Below are 20424 nucleotides of genomic sequence, written 5' to 3' on the forward strand. Positions count from 1 at the left end.
GCTGGATTGAAACTAAAAAATTAATACAGTTGCATTTTCAGATCATCTGAAGGGATTCAGTGCTTTTGATGAACTTTCTCCAATGATTGGAGATACAGTAGCTAAATAAGGCACCTTAAGTTGGGCATTATGAGTACCTACCTGCATCACTGCCCTATCCTCATTGCCTGTCTCTTCCTCGTAATAGAGACAGCTAGAATGACAGCTTAAAGGCATGCCTTGTAGCTCTTCTTATCTCTTAGTAATAGCTTGAAGGTGTGTCCTGGATCATTTCTTAACCCTGAAACGCTATTAGCTGTCACCAGGACAGTTTAGCAGTTACTTTGCTTCCTTGACTCTGTTCAGAGATTTGATTACTGCTTTTTTTCATTTCTTTGATTTTACTTTGTGCATTTTGGAAAGCACAAGGCAGACAGTGCTCTTTTGTTAAAGAATATGTAAGATTAAGGATCATTTAAAGCTGAGTTTTATTCAAGAAATCAGTTTGTTATCACTCTTGCTATAGTCTCCCCAGAAACTGAAAAGATAATGCCTGCTAGTTACCTTTCTAAGAAGCAGAGCTTAGCCTTTGCTCAGGACTTTTTCGTACGTATGAGCATGAAACATAGGGCTACACCCACAGGTAAAATATCTGATTAAAAGCAAAAATAGTAGGTTCTTCACATTAACTTACTAAATTATCTAGTAAGAGAGGTTGCCATTGCATTTTTGTCTCTCAGCTAAGGGTTAGTCACCTGAAAGCTGAGCAAAGTCAGTTAGATCATGCCTGGACAGAGTGGTCTGGAAACCCTGACTACCATTTCCTGGACAATTGGCTTAACTCTCCAGACTGCTATACAAAAGTCTGATGCTTACTCCAGCTGTACTTTTGGATGAAACTGCCTGTGACTGCTGTACTTTGTGATGAAATAAATGCTGTCCATGTGTGTTAGAGGTGCTGAGAGAGCACTGATCGAACTGACCTCCCAAAGGAGCTGACATAGACATGCCTTGTTTGTAAATCATAAACAGTCTTACAGCAGAGACAGGCACTGAGAAACCAAGGTGCTGATACTTCAAGGAACATACAAGATTTTCAGCACTGAAGTAAGTTTTCACTAAAATAATAAGCACCCACAAAATCTCAGGTGCCAAAATAAGATTTATATGAAACACTCTGATGAACTCAGTTACCTAAAGTCCTAATTGCATTGCATTTCATATGCCCAAAGGTCTTAGCTTTAACTTTGCCCTTTGAGAGCAAATGGACGAAATTCATACCCAACACACTTCTGTGCATAGTGCTATGTATTATTCCCCTATACAGTATACATGTCAAAAATAACTAGGTTAGTTGAACACTGGGAATAATAATATATGAGTATTCCTGAAATTCACACCTGGATTGCTTTGCTAAAGGAAATAATATAGTTATTTGTTAATAGCATGATTTTTTTTTCCCATTCTGAAATAGATTTAAACCAGTGAAAATAAAATAATTGAACCAGCTTTCCAAAGGGATTTTATTATCTTGTGATGCAAAAATGCTCCTAATGTATTCCATTTATGTCACCCATTTATGCAACTCCATTTTTTATCACTGGTACTAATGCATTAAATTGTTTTCCAAGTTAAAATGCTTATAATGTCTGAGTAAAATTGAAGCAGTGCTATAAAACTGATTAATTAACAGTACTGAAAGACAAAGACCGTTTTTCTCTATGAAGGTAATTTTGTTATTCATATCAATTAGAGCATGCACAAGCTGTAAAGCAGCAATTCCTTCTGTGTTTAAGAGTAGTTTTACATGACTAACTTCAACATTTTTTTTGTTTTTCTGCTACTAAGTCTATGAGCTCATTGCCACGCAGCAAACGTATTTATTATACTGTCCAAAGGTTGTAGCCAACAGAGATATGTTATGAGCAAAGTTCAGATATCTGGCATCCTAGTTATAAAAGCTCGGTATTTTTTGCTGCTTCTTTATAATCCAAATGGGTTCAGATAAAACAGCTTCTTTATAACTTCTCTGATAAGGACTGGGATAAACAGGAGGTACAGGCGAACACTGGTTTCAGGCTTGAGTTCATTCACTTACTGACACCAGTTTTAACCTACATGCACAATACTGATAAACAGTGGTAGAGTCAGCACTGTTGATAAGACTACTGCTCCCCGTACAAACACTGCACAGATTTTGCAGTTGGTAAAATTCATAAGAGTGCTTGTCAAAAGTTGTTTTTGGCTAAGAACCAACTACAGTACTTGCATCTACGGAGTCCATCCTATCTGAGCTCCTTGAGTCCATAACGTAGACAGGAAATACAAGGAGACAGTTTTGCAGTCTCTTCAATGGAAATGAATCTGAAGCATCTCATCATTTTTCTACAATTAACTAGAGATCATAAATACTTCTCTCACTTTATTCACCACTGGTTGATTAGACTATGAAGAGAAAAACAAACAAGCAAGCAGAGAAAGAACAATAAATTTAGTCAAGAGAGTGAAACAGCAAGTATACACTCATAAGGGGCAGCTCTTTTATATACACACTCCTGACTAAGACTGTAAAGAAAACAACTGACTTTTGTTTCACTGCCAGACAATGGTCTCAGAGTTACCAGCTAACAGTAGAAATGTATACATATCTCATGATTACTGTGTCCATTTTCCTGTTTTCAGAGATGTCGCTGTGATACCAACTAATTAACCCCAGGATCGTAATATACTATAGGTAATTGGTAATGAAATCCTTCTGCTTTTAAAGAACAGGTTCTCTTTCATGGCTCACTGAATCACAAAATCGTAGGGGCTGGAAGGGACCTCTAGAAATCATCTAGTCCACCCTCCCCCCTTCCAAAGCAAATATGGGCTGCTGTGTAAGACTATAATATGGCCTAACTTAATTTCAGTTATGCATCTGCCCCACTACCAGTACTCTATCATTGTGCACAGACAGCTTCAGTGCATGGTTCATTTCTTTTATCCCCAGGTGGGAAGGAAATGCATAAATACAAGTAACAGAACCTTGGTTCCCATCAAAGGATCTCTGGAGCATGCTTGTCTCTGGAGTGTTCAAGATATGTTTAGATTCATACTAAGAGACACGGTTTAGTGGGGAAATATTGCTGGTAGATGGAAGGTTGGACTAGGTTATCTTGAAGGTCTTTTCTAACCTCAATGATTCTATAATTCTGTGATCAGGTAGTGAATTTCTACAGGGAAACACCACAAAGGAAATAACTTCCTTTTCTAGAATCAATTCCAGCAACAAGCAGTTATTTCTCATTTCTACCATCAGTTAAGAATAAACGATGACTGAAGCAATTGGGATTTTAGTAAAGATACACTGTAAATGTTACTCTGAATATTTTAATTAAAAAGAACTAACCTGAATGACTATGTTGTTGGTAACACCACGCTGCAACTTAAGGTGAGAAGGTATTTTCAAGAATAAGCTATGTCCTTTTATTCTGAAAAAGAAACATATTCCAAATTATTTCAGAACACAGAGGCATTACAGGCATTTTAAATTGAGACAGCTAAAGAGTATTTTTGAAAGCCACATCTTTCATATTTACAGCACGCAAATATAAGATTTATTTTAGCTTGATGTGAACTTAGGCCAAATATTTTTTTAAATTTGTGCCATGAACTTTGCATTTATTTCATATTTTTGGAAGTTTCTATAGTGTTTGTATAGTTATGTTTTTAATTGATGTTTTATTGTTTGTTTTTCATAGGTTCTCTTGCCAAAAATGATATTTTGACAGTTATAAGTAGATAGATCTCCTTAACTTCTTCCATATTGATTTCTGGCTGTAATAGAACTCCAGCAGCCAAAATGGTCAACATACCCAAGGGATAGGATGCCATCCAGAGAGACCTAGACAGGCTCAAGAAGTGGGCCCAGGGGAACCTCATGAGGTTCAACAAATTCAAATGCAAGGTCTTGAACCTGGGTCATGGCAACCGTCAATACAAGCTGGGGGACAAAAAGACAGAGCACAGCCCTGCTGAAAAGGATTTCATGAGCCAGCAGTGCGCCCTTGTAGCCCAGAAAGCCAATCACATTTCTGAGCTGCATCAAAAGAAGCATGGCTTCAGGTTGAGGGAGGTGGTCCTGCCCCTTTTCTCTGCACTGATGAGACCTCACCTCGAGTACATGTCCTATACAGACTCCTCAATACTGGAGAGACATGAACCTGTTGGAGAACGTCCAGAGAAAGGCCACAAAAATGGTATAAGGGATGGAACACCCCTCCTATGAGGACAGGATGAGCACTGGGGCTGTTCTACCTGGAGAAGACTCTGAAGTGACCTCACTGGGGCCTTTTGGTATTCAAAGGATGGCTCTAAGAAGGAAGGGGGCAAATTCTTTAGCAGGGTCTGTGTGATAGGACAAAGGGAAATGGTTTCAAACTGAAAGAGGGGAGATTTAAACTGGATATAAGCAAAATGTTTTTTACAACAAAGGTGGTGGGGCACTGGAACAGGTTGCCCAGAGCTACAGTGGATGCCCCGTCCCTGGAGACATTCAAGGTCAGGCTGCATGGGGCTCTGAGCAACCTGATCTAGCTGTAGCTGTCCCTGTTTGTTGGAGGGGAGTTGGACTAGATGACCTTTAATGGTTCCTTCCAACTCAAACAGTTCTATGATTCTATGAAATCTGTCCTATCATTTGATTGAACTCCCTATGAGCGGCGCAGTACTCCATAGAACTCATGGGTTCTCTTTCTTTAAATAGTCTCTTAAAAGACAAATGATTATAGTTAGAGCTGCACAGTGCTGATTCATGCTTAGCTTGTCTAAAAGTCCCTCTTCTGGAAGGCTGTTTTTCTGTCAAGTTATTCTCCAATCTGTTCTATTATACAGTCGTCTTCTACTTCAGATACCGGGCTCTGTAATTGCCTTTGCTGAACCTCCTGCGGGCCCACTTCTCTAGCTTGTCAAAGTCCTTCTCATTTGCAGCCCTGCCCTGCAGTGTCAGTCCTCCCATTCCCCTCTATTGGTTCTCACTCATGTACTTGCTAAGAGTGCGTTCTGTTCTTTCCTCTCAAATTGTTAATGAAGACCAGAGGGGTGAAATTGATTTACCGAATAAACCCCTATAATGGGAAAGCTCAGTGAAAATGAGCATGGCAAATGTACTCATGAAGCTCAGAGAATAGTGCAGGATGAGGCTAATCACAGCTGTCTAAGAACTTGACTTTACCTCAACAGAGAGAGGACCCAGAGGGTGGCCTTTGTTTTAGAGAAAAGAGCTATCAGTAGCTGGATGGGTAAACTGATGGTGTAAATGTTTCTCCTGGAGTTCATCAGAAGAGTGTGAATGCCTTCCTGTATTTGTCAGACTAGAATAGGTGGAAGTGAATAGGTGGCTTAGCCCACACGAATGGCAGCTGAGCATAGAGACTGCTAATGGGAATAGCAGTTGTACTGTAATTCAGATGGATATTGCAGTTGTTGTATTGTGCTTGTTTTGTGATTTCAGTGCATGTATCATGTTATAAATCAAAATCTTGTGTGAAAATCAAAACTTTGTGTAAAGTCACTTGGACAGGGTTGAATAGTTCTGGGCTGGGTATTGAGCCACAAGGAAAGTCACTAGTAACAAACTGCCAACGGTAGACTACACAGTAGACTAACCACCGTCTGAAGCTTTACAGTCTAGTCAACCTTACGATGAAGACACCCAGAACACATATCTCCAGCTGGGTATCAAGTTGCTATGAACACTATTTTGAAATTGTGCTGCATGCTAAGTAAACAATAGCTCCTTCCTGACACAATGCTAGCCTTCTTCGAGTTCTTAAGAAGTGGCTGAAGACTAATTAAAATCAACATTAAAAATAGATACCTCTGCAAGCAGCTTTAAAAAAAAAAGAACTTTTGGATGCAAGCTCATCCCTATGTGCTTTTTAAACTATGCAATGTAATAGCTGATATTTAATATTGACATTAGTTGCTATTGGTGTGGAAAATATTTGGGCATGATCTGATTACACAGTCATCTAACGTGGTTTCCCAAAATGAAAATAAAAATATTTCAAGAAGATTTCTGCCTATTCTGCATTGTTATTAACAGCATGACTTTGTCGCCAATGTTTCTTTTGTTTTAAAACTTCTAAAAATGTCTTTAAGTCTCTCAAGTATTTTTTTCTCATGTCAATTTTTTTTTTTATATCACTCTTCTCCTTCTAACTTCTCAGTCATAGCCACTGCTGTCAGTTTTCCTTTTTCACTTATTTGTTCCCACTGTATTTGTTCCTGTTGCATTTTCAATCCTGTATGACTTTCTGCATTGTAATTTCCCAGGACTCAGTATGCTATAAAAATAATGTCAGTTACCACTAAGACTATTCTATCTATATTTAAAACTAATTGGCTCATAATTTTTCTCTAATTTTAAGATGTTAAGAGGATGCCTTAATATTGGAAAAAAATGATATCTCCATTGTTTTGCTCAGATCTCCATAAAAGTGCAGCTTGCTTTCTTCTTAATCCAAAATCAGAGAAATGGGTTACTCTTTTAAACTTCATTGACAGTAGAAGTTCTGTGGAAGACATTTATAGCCACTGCCACGCTGAGATGGAGAGAGCTTAGTCTAAAGATAAGAGTCTGTAGCAGCCTTACGTGACTCTAACTGGTCTACTTCTGGTGTCTCCGCTTATGTAAGGCTTCACAGAAGTAGTAAGCTGGATGTGCTCTCAGTAGCTGCTAGCCTTTATCTCCATTTATTGGAGGTGGGTGAAGTCCTCTTTCCAGTCATATGTTAGGCATGCAAGTAGTCTAATTATGATACTGAACAATTAGAAACTGAAGGCAAGGAACAGAATGTTGTCATCAGTTCACGCAGACTGCTGCCTGTCTTTACCCAGACTTTCATTTGAACTGATGGAAGCCCTCTACTTTTACCATCTAAGTTTCTCTTATAGTATACGCAAGAGTAGTGTATGGGCAACGAATGTATGCCTGTGCTACAAAGTCAAGGTGCAGTGCAATTCATCACAAAAATATGCCTTCTGAAACTTGTTAGATGGATAGATTTTTGTGCTTACAGTACTTCTAATCCCAAAATTAATTGTAGAATAAAATGCATGAATAAGGAGTACCCACAATGTGAGGACAGCATTATGATATGAATGTGCAAGTTATTCAGGGCAACAGGTTTTTAGCTGTCCAATTGTGACAAAACAGATTTTTATTTTATTTTTTTTTTTTTGGTACTGAATAGAAATTATTTACAAGTGTGAGATTTTGGCCAACTTACTCTCTTGGTAAGTAGAGAACAAAATATCAACTGAAATTAATTATTTAAGATAGTATCTGTATCTCTAACCCAGAAAAATGCAAATAAGTGGTTACTATGGCCAAGCAAAGCAATTAGTGTAATTAACTATCACTGTTTGCATGGACATATTCTATGAAGTATGGCAACACAAGCACTATTGAAGACTGTTTTGAAATAAATCCAGGACTAGCAATAAGCAAAAAAAGTAAGATACTATGATCCAGTCTATAGGAATTTCTTAGCATCTTTGGAAATGCTGAGGAGCACAGACATAGTTCATTCCTGTGTACAGTCACTTCATAGGATTATGGTAAGGAATGCTGCTGACGATGTCTATATAGACAAAACAGAACACCCTTCTTTATACACTGTATCATTTATTAGTATTTCTTAATGTAAGTGGATGGTTTCTTTCTTAAAAAAATGTTCATTTACTGAAATGAGCAGTCAATTTTCATTCTGTTCCCAGCTCTCTTTTCCATAACAGTTTGTGGTTTACAGTAGCAATTATGTACATTATTATTCATATCTTCAGAAATTGATGGGGATAAAATGTAAGAACTCAAAATGTGAATTAGCTCATATAGTTACAATTTATGTGTTTACCAAATTCAGGGTACAGTTTCCCAGTTTTTCTGGTGCTGTTCTGTAGCTTCAACTTCTTTTTCATTTATTCTGCCATACTGTTACACAGTTTATCTTCAGTGATTCATACTCTGAAATACACATGACTTAAGATTATTGATTCCAAGGAAAGGTTCATGTGAGAACCATCACATACACTAGCATATCTAGCATAAGCTTGTTTTCAGTAGACCTCATTATCAAATCATCCTTACCTTTCAAGCTTGTTTGCAAGGATCTTTTCTCAAGTGACTGTTTTATCAGGTGTTATATCACACTTGAAATTTGGCCTCAATCCATCTGGGCAAACAGACTTAATTAGCACACATTAATGTTTCACCATCTCCTAAGAGGAAAAAATTAAACAATTGGATAAATATACATTTCAAAAGCAGCTGTGAACTTCTTACACACTGAGTCTTTCCTAGAGCAGGCATTCTTGAGTGTTGCCAATTATCAACTCTCCAACTTTAGATGCAACTGAGAACAAAAATGCAGAATTTGGTCTTTTATCATGAACTTGCTTTTAGTTTGATAGAAAATGACAATCGTCACTTTACATGGTACAAAGTATCACTAGCAGCTAATTTTATATGAATTTTTCTTATCCAGGTTGAAAAAAAGCTTTGAAGACAAACTTTTTACCTAGTTTACAGAAGATGCCATGTGAGTTGAAAAGATCTTAGGGAACTATTGGTATCATAGCATTCTGTCTGAGCCCTACTCCTCATTTAACACTTAAGTTGGGTGTCAAGCTTTCATTCTCAACTCCAAATATAGAAGTTTTCAATTAATATTAAAAACCATAAATGAAAGTAAATTTATCAAGTCTGGGCTGTCTCCACACCTGTGCTTTAAGAAGGCATCTATAGAATAGTCTTACTTTAAGGCAAATAATGTGGTAAATAAGTTTGATGTGGCAGCAGTAAAGAGAAAGAAATGTTAGTCTACTTGAAAGGAACTGAGAAAAAATGGGGACATGATATCAGGAAGACAGTTTGGCATTTAATATGCACCTTAAGCAGGATTTGTCTAAGAGAAAGCTAGAAAGCCTATACTACCTAAAAACCCATTAAGCCATGAAGTTTTATGTAACTTCAAAATCTGTATCAGAGCATTAAGTACATTTTTGGTTCTGAAATTTCCTGGTCTTACTCCGTCAAAGCCAAGGTCAAAGGTAGACCAGGTCAGAGTTCTGAATGAGTCTCATAACTTCATAGCTCATGCGACAGAAATTTATTGCTTGGTCTTCTTGGAAAACTTAAAATCAGAGCAAAAATTATACTAAGGTTGTTCTTTTAGTTAGTAGAAACATTCCCTAATCTCTTAAAGATCTTACCCGGCTTCTGAATTATCAAGAAAATAATTATTTTTCATACTTTTATTTGATTTTCAATTCTATTGCTATTTGGACTGCTCTCAATCAAAGATGTATATATGTGCTCCATACATATATACATCTTCGATTCAGTTATTTATTTTTACCCTTTCATGAATTCTAGAACTCAACAAACCTACAGCCCTACTTTCAATCTAGCTGTTTTGTGGGAAGTTACAGCAGCTTTTCTCTCATGTACGCTGACACTGCAACTGGGGATGTGACTGCAGTGGAGAATGGTTTAAGCGAGCACCAAATACAATATTTGGAGACTGTGGGTGTCAGAGCAGGCTACCAACTGAAGTACATACCTAAGGTCTCCAGTGTGATTGCACAATCCACCATGAAGTCTGTGCAATTGTATCTTTCTCATTGTTTACCCATGCTATCTAATTTAAAGCTACTAAGTTTACACACTTGTTTCTATTCAATTCATATTTACATTCTAATTTTTATTTTTATGGATATACATTTCAGTGGAATACAGATCTCAAATAATTTCATATTTGTCAGTTACTTAGTAAGTCTTAATAGGAAAAAATATATTTTAATGCTTCAAAAGATTCCTGATAAGATGTTTTAGAGGTATTGCACATTGTGTAATTCTTTGAGTAAGAAAAATGATAAGAATTATTCAAAGCAAACACTTTAGGGTTCAGATAAACAGATAATGCTCAAGACCACACTGACCTGTTCAGCTGAAAGATCACCCTGACACAGAACACATGAAAGAAAACGAACCGTTTCCATGAACCACTATGACCATTTGCATGAATGTGACCTCAAGCTCATCCTACCTTTTCCATTCCTCTGCATTATCCTATGTAACACAAACAAGTGCTGCAACAACCTGTCAGCTAAGCTTCAAATCAATTTTCTTTGACAAAAGGGAAACTGAAGACCTACAAAGATCATCTAGTCCAACTCTCTGACACTGTTAGAGCTAAGCAAAAGATAAAGTATATTAATGTGGACATTGTCCAAATATTTCTTAAACACTGACAGCCATGTCTCACTAGCCACCTCTTTAAGAAGCCTGTTCTGATGTTTGACCATCCTCATAGTAAAATAACGTTTCCCAGTGCCCAGTCTGACCCTCCCCTGGTGCAGCTTTGTGCTGGTCCTATTCTGCCATCATTTGCCTGGAGCAGAGCACGTCCCTCTGCTTCACCTCCTCAGGAGCTGCAGAGAGCTGTGAGGTTGACTCTCGGCCTTCTGTTTTCCAGACCAACAATGCAAGTAGCCTCGGCCTCTCCTCAGCCCTGTCACAGTTTTATTCCCCTCCTCTGAATGCTTTCAAGTATGTCATTTTCCTCTTTTATATAGTTGAACACAGAAGTCCACGTAGTATTCAAGGTGAGACCACACTAAGGCTCAATGAAGAGGAATAATCACCTCTTTTGATCAGCTGGCTGTGTTCAATGCAACCCAAAATTCAGTTTGCCCTTGTCTTTTACATTTTTACATTAGTCAATGGTGGTGTTAGATATAGTCAGGATGGTGTTGTTTTCCAGTGAAACATCTAGAAAAGTCACTGTGTGCCATTCTGAGTGAGAATGAATTCTGGTCCTCAGAAAGAAAAGCATTACGTTGTCTCACACAACATCCTTTTCTCTAAACTGGAGATACGTAGATTTGATGGATGGAATGCTTGGGTTTGAAGTGGCTTGATGGTGGCCCTCAAAGTTGTGGTCAACAGCTCAATGTCCAGGTGGAGATCAGTGATGAATGGTGTTCCTCAAGGGTTGGTTTTGAGACTGGCACTATTTAGTATCTTAAATATTCAATATGTTAAATATTAACATCTCTTTTGATGAAATGGACAGTGGGAATGAGTGCACTCTCTGCAAGTTTGCAGATGACAGACACCAATCTGAGCAGTGAGGACAACATACGAGAAGGAAGGGATGCCATCCAGATGGACTTCGACAGACCTGAGAAGTGGGTCTCCTTTAATCTCATGATGTTCAATAAGGCCAAGTGCAAGGTCCTACAGAGAAGCTACTTCTCTGCTCCAAATGTGCCAGACAGGACATGAGATTATTCTCTGTCCCTGTCAGCGTAATTCAGTCACATTATTAAAACTTCCTTACTCTCAAAAACAGGCTGACTCCATCCAGATCTTCTATTTTAATATGGTCTCAAGCTGACTCTAGAATCATGCCCAGTAATTTTTGAAGTGTTTGTTGACTCATAAAAAAGGACTAATCTACACAAAAAAATTGTCTCCCTTTTGTTCAAATCAGTCACATACAATTTAAACTCTTCTGAATTTAATGATGAATCTGTCACTAACTTTCCCCAGGGTCATTTTTGCTCTTTCAATTGAAAATAATGCATGTAAAAATTTCAAAAAATATTATCTAAAATTGATCTTGAAATAACTTCTTAATATTTCAAACATAGCATGGTAATGAACCATTCTTCATTCATTCCTGTACAGAATTGATAGAACAGAGTAGTGGTCTCACTGCAGTAAATATTTCGTGGTGAGATAATGGATTACATAAAATGTGTGTACAAGCACTTAGGTGATACAGATGTTCAGAAGTATGCAGGAATTAGAGTTAAATTAATTTTGTGCTCATATAGGTGGGTGTGCATAAGTGGTGCTCAACTTGGAAGTGTGATCATTTTGAAGATGACTGGCTGTCTCAGTACCTAGAATCTATTCTTAACATACAAGTGAAACATTTGGTTAACAACATCTTTATGTAGCAGTAGTAGGGCCTTATGATTTCTTAGTTACCCGTTATCTTATAAAGAAATACAGAAAAAAGTACTGTAATAAGAATTTATATGAAAATCCATAGGGTAAAATTTGGAACCATGTTTATACAGTCTTTTTAGCCACTGGTTTAGACGTTGCTGTTTTGAAACCAAAGTAGTCTACACTGGTAAACTTCAAAGCACGTTTGTGTAGAGCATAACAGGAATGAGTTTTGCACTGAGGTAGCTGAGCTGATACTAAAAATCTAACATGAACATGGCCTGAATGTGTTTTATGTGGCTTAGACTGCATGTAAAAGTAAAGTATATGAAGCAGAAATCTCCACCTGCCCAGAAATACCATTTCACATGACAGAGATGGGAAAACTTAAGAGTAGTCTGAATGCTGGGAAAAGAGCTTAGCACAGAGTCTGGGTTGGGAGGTGCTACTTACATAATTTCCTGAATGTGGCCAAGCTCTGGGTCAAGAGTGAGTGATTTTCAAACAAAAAAATCATGCTACTGAATATATTCTGTCTTTCAATAGCTTTTCTGTCATCTTTTCAATCTTGATCACACACAGAAATTCACAGATGAAAAATTCAGTGAGATTGATGGTGCAATCAGATCCTTAAAGTGGTAATTATGAATGTTATTTTTGTTTTAAGGGACCTAGGATTCAAGATGAATCTGTAGCACAAATAACAAATAGCCAAACAGATACTGTATATATATCTATATATATGTATACATATATATATATATATATGTATGTATGTATGTATAACTTTCTACACAGTATTAATAACACACCTAATCCTTTTTGTTGTTGTTCCTTAAATATATGGAGTGAAATTCTGGCCCCAGTGAAGTCAATGGGAGTTCTGCCACTGACTTCAATAAGGACTAAATTTTCCTTAAGTGCTGGTGCGATTTTCATCCTGTCTTTGCCCCTTCAATACATGTGATGACAAAACCCTGTACTTTAATTCCAAGGATGGATCAGCACCTTGCAGCATTAAAACTGCTGTAGTATATCATCCTTTTCCAGTATTACCTAAAAGACCATCATGCAATAACACTTTCTGCTTTATGCTATGTAAATATCTAAGATTTACCAGAGAGCAATTAAGGAGCAAAATATTTTACTATGTTTTAACTTAAAATCTGTCTCTAAATTAATCTCAGTGAGTGAAATTATGTATGCAAACACCTCAGTGAGTAGCACACTTATTGTACCTATGTGAAGGTAAGATTTGGCCATTCACTATAAACAGAATTGGCATTAAAAGACATATACGTTCAGATGCACACCCAAGAGTATTGGAATTAGAGAACAGGTTGTACTGAAAGTATGACAAGCAAGCACATGTTGTTATGATCATTGCCATTGTTTGCACTGTGACTTTAAATTTCATGCAAATGACCGATGGCAAATGCCAGAAGATACTTTTAGGGAATTTATTCTGTTTGTAAACACAGACAAGATGTAAAATCTTTAACAAGAAAGATATAATGATTAACAGTGAAGTCTAACATTGCAAGGCTTTTAAGAAAAAAGAACAAACACGAGACAAGCTTAAGCCATGGACCTCACCTTCAAAAAGATGCTGAGCACTGCTACAGTGGGAATTAGAATGTTCAATATTCCTGAATAAAAAGACCCTTTAGAATTTAAATACTTGAACTATGAGATGAAGAGAGTTAGTTAAGCAATCAAAGATGTTTTCTGTACTAATCCTTTTTTTTTCTTAAAAAAGAAAAAAAAAAAAGCTTTAATAAAAATTGTACCTAAAGATTCCAAGTAGGAGTACCTTCCTTAAATATTATGCATCCCAGTGAATACCTGCATAGACAAGGTCTGAGCCAAAACAACTATTTGGTTAATACTGTGGAAAATTTGATTTTTATTTGAACATGTAAAGTTCACACACAATTTTGCTAGGATTTTACATGAGCATGAATTAAGACCACAAAAAAATCACCATAAAAAAAATCTACATAATAAATCTACATAATACAGAATGCGTACCTGTTCAGACACCTGTGGTGGTCATTAAACTCTGCAGAAAGCTAAACCTCCTTCTTCACATCCAGCTTGTAGGGCTAGGGCCAGAATTAGTTAATTGAAATGGAGAATAATCATGAATAATTTAAAAATAATTTAAAAAACCTTTTAGATCATTCACTTGATCTTTTCAGAAACAAATAGATGACTTAGAAAGTCCTTTGCTACATCATCTTTCCTGTGATTTCACAACTCACAGATTAATCAGTTTACCCACTTATCACTTATTGTTCTACTATACATCAGAAACATTCAACATTTCAAGAAACAGAATTGTCACTGCATATGGGACTTCATTTTTCCCTCAGAGAAAACTAATTTCAGTATTTAAAAAGTCTTAAATGTACTTAAAAAAAAATCTCAAACTTCTTGCTCTACATGTAAAATTTTTAGAAATTCAATATTTTATGCTAGAAATAGAACCTTTTGAATCTAAAGAACTGAAATTATTAAAGTTCTATTCTGAAGCTGATTACTGCTTTTCCTTTAGCGATACTCGACCTCTTCATTAGTCCTTCTCTCCAACTGCCACGAATTCCACTAGGAATTCACCCACTGAATGCCTAAGTATAGCTTCTTCCTAGCTGCTTCTTCATTAAATTTAATTTAGAACTGGAAGTGAATCTCATAAGCATCCTCAGTTACCCTGATTTGATCAACAGTGCAGACCTATTGCACACATACAAGAATCCCGTGGAATGAAACTAACTCAAAAAAATCTTTTCAAATGCTACTGGACATCTAGTCCAAGTGACTACTCTAGAATTCATCTTACATAATAGTTCTTCCCTTAAGATCTGCTTGATGTGGATATTGGGTCATCAGTACCAATATTTCACTTCTCAGATGTACTCCAGGTGTGCCATGGGTACTGCTAACGTAGAAGGAACATGAGACTCCCTACCAACACAGCACATTTGGTTAACCAATGTAAAATTGTTGTGCACATGATTCTTTCCCTCTGCCCTTGTGAGACCTCACCTGCAGTACTGCATCCAGCTCTAGGAGCCACGGCATAAAGAAGTGGAGCTGTTATAGTACAGTACATCCAGAGGCCAAAAAAGATGATCAGGTGGCTGGAGTACATGTCCTTTGAAGGTAGGCTGAGGGAGCTGGGCTGGCTCATCCTGGAAAAGAGAAGGTTCCATAGAGACCTCATTGCAGCTTTTCAGTACTTAAAAGGGGCATACAAGAAATACGGAGAGAGACTTTTTACGAGGGCATGTAAGTAAGAACACAAAGAGTTACAGCTTTAAACTCAAAAACTGTAGATTTATATCAGATATAAGGAAGAACATCATCAGAGAGTGGTGAGACACTACAACAGTCTGTCCAGAGAAGCTGTGTAAGCCCCATCTCAGGAAGTGTTCAACGCCAGGTTGGATAGGCTTTGAGAAATGTGATTGAGTGAAAGATGTCTCCATCCCTGGCAAGGAGTTTTGATCTTTAAAAAACACTTCCAACCCAAAACATCATATGATACTTATACATCTCTATATGATAGTATACAGCTACCTGATACTATACAGCTTTAACATCAGTGGCCTAATTGACATTTCAGATGACATAGTGGCACAACCTTATCACATAGCACCACGAAAACTGCTCAAGAGAGAAACTCAGTCTCACCACTAATACTGAGACTGTATGTACGTACCTGTATTGGAGCGTTGTAGTTGCTACGACAAAACTCATATGCTTTGTGTGGCCCCTATTGACAGAAATTCTACCTTTTGCTTTGTCCCATTATTTAACAAATCTCAATTTGGTCTTTCAACTGTAAAACATTTGTATGTTCTCAGATAATCCATTTCTCTTCTCCTTGTTATGAGCATAACTGCCACTTTAATGTGCAGGGTGTGTTTTAAAAAGAAGCAATAACTACTCCTATTGCTGAAAGTATTTCACAAAAGCTGTTTCCATGTTCCACTTTTTGATATGTAAACTGCTGAGTTAATGACTTTCTTATTAGCAACTATATTAAAGTAATTTTAAAAAATACAGTAGCAGAAGATTGACATGTGATTTACTAAAATATTTGAAAGTTTGACAGCATATTGAGAAAATAGGCATAATATATTAAAAGTATTTCAGACATAGTCCAGTTTGCCTGAAAAAAATTTAAATGGTTTCAAATGGTGCAATGAATGTGATGACCCTGGATGCGCTTGCACCCTCATATTTCATTATTGGTCAGATGGGAGTAATCGCTCCTGCACTCCTTCCTTCTGTTGCAGTAACACACGTGTATTTTCGAGCATCCGGCTGAACATGTGGTTGTTCCTGACACCTAGTGGCTATCACTCAAGTTAACAGGACGCATTGAGAACACGCTTTTAAAGACAAAATAGAAAAAAAAAGTGCACAAACGTTTGTTTTGAGATGGTTATTTACAGTCCTGTTGTTTTCTTTTTTTTTTTTTTCTCTTCCAAGTGTATTTACTACAAAAGACAGCAAAACTCCTGAACTGACTTCAGAAAAAAAAAATCACAACAGTGGTACACTGATCCTGCAACATGAACAATTCTGAAGACTGTGACCTTTTCAGGATAAGCTAACAGAATTACGTGATTCTTTTTATATCCTCTATCTCTAAAGTAAATTTCATCATTTAAAACAATAATCCTGAGTTTAGCCAAGCTGGAAAAAGGATGCTCCACTTGGGTGATTTATCTTCAGTAAAATATGTTTTCACTCTCCATTTTCAGAACATTTTAATGCCTTCTGTTTCTGCTGTTGCCACTCATTCATACCTGTGCGTTTCATACATTGTCCCTTTTAAAAATATTTACTTAAAAGACCATCACATGTGCTATTAACAGGAATGTAGTACTGCCTTTTCAAACAGCAATTCATTACATGCAATAAATAAACATCAGTGACAATAAGAAAACACTGCTGCATTTTCAAGTTTGCATGAGACTGAAGTCAGAGAGGACTGGAACTAAGCCATGGACCACGAGTTACTATGCCCAAAAACTGCGCTATGTAACGACCTAAGAAATGAATCCTATAACAGACAATTTCAAAGGGCTTTGTTATGACAGACTAAAATGAAAAAGTATGTTACCTATTTTAGTAAGTTTTATAATATTAATATTCAGAAACAATCAAAACAACAGTAAAAGACAGATCCCAGAAGTGTCAGAGATTAAAAGTAGGATAGGTAGTGTCTAATCCTCTTCCTCTCCTCATGTGAGGAACTAATCAAAGCAGTTATAATTTTTATGTAGTTCTTACTGAATGTCAGGTGCTTCAGAAGGAGATTCAGTCCAATCAGCATACTGTTCACAGAACCATCATTAGGAAGGGAACATTAAGTATAGGATGAAGTCTTAAAACTTTCTTTGCCCTTCAGCTGGGGAAATACTCCCCTTCTCTTCTAGCCAGTAACTCTTGCCATCCATAGAGGTTGATGGTCAGCCGTTTTTCTCCCTGCCAAGAAGTTCAGTGAGGCTCACTGTTATTTTAAAACTCCGACAGAAGAGAAGCTGACAATCCCAGGGAGAGACAGTTAGAAACAGCAGAATATGTCCAGCTTTTGCTCACCCCACACATTGCTATGTTCTACCTCCTGGCAGGCAGCTGGCAGCAGAACTTCATTTATGATACTGCGCTAAACTGTAGTTGAAGAACAGTTTTATTTTCTTTACATTACACTTAAATCTATAAGGAAAATTAATATCCAGTTCTTCACAAGAAATCCAACATGAAAGTATACCGAACATAGTGAAACAGTCAGACCACCATCTCTTACAATATAAAAATGAGTACATGCAGCCACCTCATCCCATGAGTACAGAAGGCTTTTCCAGTGAAAAGTTTCAGTTTTTCATTAACTGTTATTAAGGCAAATCACAGCAAAAATTTCCTGAAAAGAAGGCTGAATACTTGGACCTTTCAGCATGATTTTTCTCATGAAAACATTCAGGCAACATTCCAGAGTGGACGTGCATACATGTATCTCAGATTATATGAATTGCCTCCTTGTTAATTAGTTTGATATAGAGAAAAAAGACAACATGAGGCCCAATTTGGGAGTTTCGTCTTTCTATTCAGGATTTGTTAAGAGATAAAGTGCTCACAAATTGAAATAATACCTTTTTTTTTTTTCATCTTAGTTTATATATTTTTATTTCTGTCAGTGAGATAAAAGTAAGCTTACTAGAAGTTGTTAGTCTGCTTTCAGAATAAATCAGCAAAAATATTTAATGGTTAACTCACGGTAACCACAGGGAATATGCTTTATGTGTATTTGCCAATGTAGATACTAAGTCTGGGAAAAAAGAAAATCATATAATTTTTGAGAAAACCAAAGAGCTACCAAAAAAATACCACATATGTGCATGCATAATGCCACAATTCCACAATTCCCTCATTGGCTGCAGAAAAGAAAAACTGCAAAGAAGATCTATACAAAAGACATAAGCAGCAAAATAGCTGTTCCTTCCTTCTGGAAAGAGGAGAGAAAGCTGCATCATCCATTCTGCCCTGCGGGACTATCTACTCGTGCCTTTCTTTTCCTTTTCTACCACAAACATCGGCACAACTTCAAACAGGAGGGACAAACTGCATTCCATCATACTGCCCATGGCCAAGGCACTCTACAGGAAAGTGGAACACAATTTTAAAAGTCACCCTTGCTGAAAGCGTCAATTTCTGACTGTTCTAGCCATAAGATCATTATATTACAGCTGCCATCACCACTGTAATTTGAATATGGCAAGATGTCAATATAAGAAAAAACATAGCGCTGTACCTTCAGGAGTGAATTTTGGACTGTAGTCTGAACAGGGATGACTTCATCTTAAATTACAGAGAAAAGCACAGTCCCACCCCACATCTCTTTGTAACATATTCATCATCTCCAGATTAATGAGCACAAGATTGCTGCTCATGCAGCACACAGGGCTTCTGAATTGTCACTTGGAGGCAGCACACTCCCTTCGCACTGAAGAGGCTTGGATGCCTACTTTGGATTCTACATTTCACGTCGAGGATTTAATCTCACAATAATGTAAATTCTTTACAAGATTTAGTCCTAATTTTGCTCTCTATAAACGTAATATAATGACCTTCACTCTTACCTAACTCTGCCCAACATCCGCAACGGATGTGAAATCTGAAAATGTAACATCAAGCAAAATACGTAAATTAATCTAGTTAAACAGCTTCAAAGCATCCTAGAGAAGGGAAAATTTCCGTATTGCAAAGTTATTTTGTGCTAAATATAGTAGCATTCCAACTTTAGGAATAGCACATGCACCTCTTTAAAGCAGATGAACACTTGGAAGATGTATTTTCAAGAAACCTTCAATTTTGTCTAGTCTTTTTAAAAGAGTGCCCTAAATTCCCCAGTATTATAAATACCAGTACATCTACACAAAACACGGTACCTGCAAATAAGCAGTGGGTATTTGCAGATTAGCACATTTATGTGGGGGGAAAAAAAAAAAAAAAAAAAAAAAAAAAGCGTGGTACAGATACTTAGCTGCTAAATCACTCACCCCTTGTGCTACAGACATTTATTTGCAGGTTTGGAAAACCTTCCTTAAGGTGTTAGAGAGGCTTAGGGGGGCGTGATGCCTCCTGCAGGAAAGCCTCCACGAGAAGCTGCCTGAAGGCACGTACAGGTGTGAAAACTTAATGCCTGCTGCTAGGAGGAAAGCCAAGGCTGGCTTAACATGTTGGTTCTGTAGCTGAAAAAAAGCACCAAATGGGAAAACGATGACATAGAGAGACTGCACAGAGCATTTCTACATTATTTTATTCATAGAATCATGGAACCCATGAGGTTGGAGAAGACTACCAAGATCATTTAGTCCAACTGCCACCAGTCTCACCTATACCCACATCCCTCAGAACCACGGTTCTTGAACACATCCAAGGATGATGACTCCACCATCTAGGCAGCTCGCTCCTATATTTCGCCGTTCTTTTTAGGAGCACTACTTTTCACACCACGCGTCTTTACCGTGAGCACCTTTATTATGCCCAGAACGGGAAATTTAAACCCACACCTCTCCACCCCTCCCGCCCTCAGCACGAGATGGACGCGACGTCTTTCGCCCATCGCCGTGCTGATTGACTGAGCACCGTTGTCAATCAACTCTAAGGCCCGCCCCGCACGCTAGCAGAGCCTTCGTCTCGCGTGGTGCGCTTCTTTCGGTGTACGCGGTCGTGGTTCCGCTGCCATTTTGTCGGCTGGCGGAGCGCGGTGGTCGCCTTGTGTTGCTTCTGGCGTTCGGCGTCCGGGTGGTGTCGAACTGCCGTTCTGTGGAGGTAATGGCTTTTACACGTCCCTTTCGTGCTCGTGAGTGGTGGTTTTCGCTGTGGGGGGAGCGGCGCGGTGCGGTGCGGGCTCAGCCTCG

Source organism: Meleagris gallopavo, chromosome 2, assembly GCF_905368555.1.
Source record: "Meleagris gallopavo chromosome 2, MGAL_WU_HG_1.1, whole genome shotgun sequence".
Taxonomy (NCBI): Eukaryota; Metazoa; Chordata; class Aves; order Galliformes; family Phasianidae; genus Meleagris; species Meleagris gallopavo.